Raw genomic sequence first — 2518 nt, forward strand, 5'->3', positions numbered from 1 at the left:
TTTTTTGCTATTATACACAAGGCAGAGAGTGCTATCTCTAGTCTACACTATGACTATACCATCTGTATATTTTGAGATCGCATACGGTCCTTTTGCCCTTCCGCGGGATCTCAAAGCGGTTATTTCTCTGCGACGGTTTCCTTGAATTCGACTCCCCAGGACGGGGAGCAGCCGTCCGGGCTCCCCAGCTCGTCGATCTCTGACGCGCCCAGTAAAGCCCGTCAAGCCCCTTGGCGCCCGCTCTCGCGGGACGGATCTCCCCGGCTGGGCAGAGCCAAGCACATGCGTCTCCAAATCCCGTGGGCGAGATAACAGCTCCCGATTCGACTGACGAAACTCCGACGCGATCTGCTCAGCCCGCCAGGCACGATCTTTCCGCCCGCTCAGCCCCAACCTGAGCGTCCCAACGCGCGGTTCGAAGCTGCCTCCACCTCGCCCTGAACGTACGGGGCGTACGCCGTATCATCGTGAAGGCCCACCACCGATAATTGACTCGGTGGGTGATGCGCGCTGGATTGTGGAGCGTATCTTTGACCACGAAGATCCCCACAGCTCGACCGCTCAACGAAACGTCCGTAGTCGTGTTCCTCGCGCGGATCCGACCGCGCGCCGCTACTTGGTACGTTGGCTCGGTTATCCCCCAGAACATAATACGTGGGAGCCCCGCGCCAACCTTCTCCGCGACGTTCCGAACGTGGTCCACGAGTATGAGACCATGCTGCTTGAGAAGAAGAATTCCGCGGGCACCCCGCGGAGACCGCGAACGAGATCGAGAACGGCCACGAGAACGACCCGCACGAGGAGGCGACAACGACGCCGCGCTCCGACGCGTGCAACGTTGGCGTGAGCCGCCGCGATTAGCCGCCTGATCCATACTGGACAGGGTGTGCTCGTACTTTCCGATCCATCCCGACTCCTCGCCGCTGAGTGGCCGCTCAGCGAGATGTTCCCTCCATTCGCGTTGAGTCGGACGGGTTGAAGTACCACAGGACTCGCACCCCTCTCTCACGTGCACGAAGCAGAGTCGATCCAAATCCCACGCGTTGTTGCAGACCTTCACGCGCAGCTCTCCAATCGAATGATCCGCGAGGATCTCCTCGCGATACGCCAACCAGTCGACAAAGCTTTCTCCAGCACGCGACATCCGGTTCCATCGCCGGATGAAGGCACACCAGGAGCGACGAAGTCCCTCACGATCAGCGCCTTCAATGTATTTCTTCCGCGTCGCGCGGAAGCGACGAAAGTGGTTCTTCATAGTGTCTAGCGTATCCGGATTCTCCGCTCCTGACAAGTCATACAGGTCCCAGGAAACCAGGGCGTCGTCCATCACGCGCGACCGCGTGCTTTCGGCACTGATCCTCGTGACTGTCGGCTCCGCCGGTGTCTCGGCTGTCTGGGTTACCGCCGCCGTTAGTGCGTCGATGTTTGCTGCTGTCACCAGCGTCGCGCTGGTGCTAACGCCCGTTGACTGCGTCGTGTTGTCCTCGGCCATCTTCGCTCCGTTGGGTTTTCGAGTTTTCTTCAAATGTGTTCCGTGCGCTTATGTTGCGTAAGCGCAACTTAGAGAGGAGGGTGATGTAATGGGCCCAACTCCAATTACATAAGTAGGTAGATATTTCTTTAGTTATTACATAAGTAGGTAAAGTGGCACACGGGTAGCGTGTGCCAAAGTGACATCATCTGATTGGTTGATAGTGAGGAGCCAGACTCACTTATTGACCAATCAGATATAGACCTGTGTTTGAGTGTTTCACACGAGGCCAGGGGTAGCCGCCCTGGTCCTAAATAAATCAGAGTTGAATTTGACACAAACCTAAGACTTGGTTTTATTATTGCGAGCTTCCTCCGCACTATAGTGTAAGCTAGTAACGGTATCTCTTACCCCGTTACACGGGAGCAATCGGCATGAAATGATCCAAATTGTGTTTTTTCAAGAAAGAAGTGTCGTTTCGGAGATTTCCCGGTTTTTTACGGAGTAGCGCAAGAGCGCGATTAAAGATCTCATTTCGGTACCCCGCGCTGTCGGCACAGGTATTTGAAAGAAGAATAAAATCGTTAACGCGCGATATCGTACGATGTCGTGACTCCAGCTCAACTCGTGCCAGCACGAACTATATCGCTGCTAAACGTGGAGTGTACGGGCGCTGTGCTGCTTTTAACGCGGTTATCGAGCCTCAAGCGGACGGCCGACTGCACCCTCACATGACAGTGTATGCGTCTGCTGTAAACCCCAGTCTGTTGACGAGGGTGGCAGTTGCCCGGAGTTATTGCCAGATATGCAGCGATATTTGAGTGCGATGTCGTGCACGAGTATCCCCAAGCGGTCGCGGGATTGGTGCGAAGCGTGGAAGGAGATGAGCTACGTGGATGGTACGGTGGTGTGCCACCCGACCAGGCTTTCTCACCTCTCGTTTCGGCTTAGGGCTCCCCTCTATATTGCTAATGCATCTACAGTCATGTGCGTCAATATGCAATAGTCTACAACTTATATATTTAAATACATGACATGTATGCATGT

This window comes from Phytophthora infestans, genomic scaffold (assembly GCF_000142945.1).
Source record: "Phytophthora infestans T30-4 supercont1.37 genomic scaffold, whole genome shotgun sequence".
Lineage (NCBI taxonomy): Eukaryota > Oomycota > Peronosporomycetes > Peronosporales > Peronosporaceae > Phytophthora > Phytophthora infestans.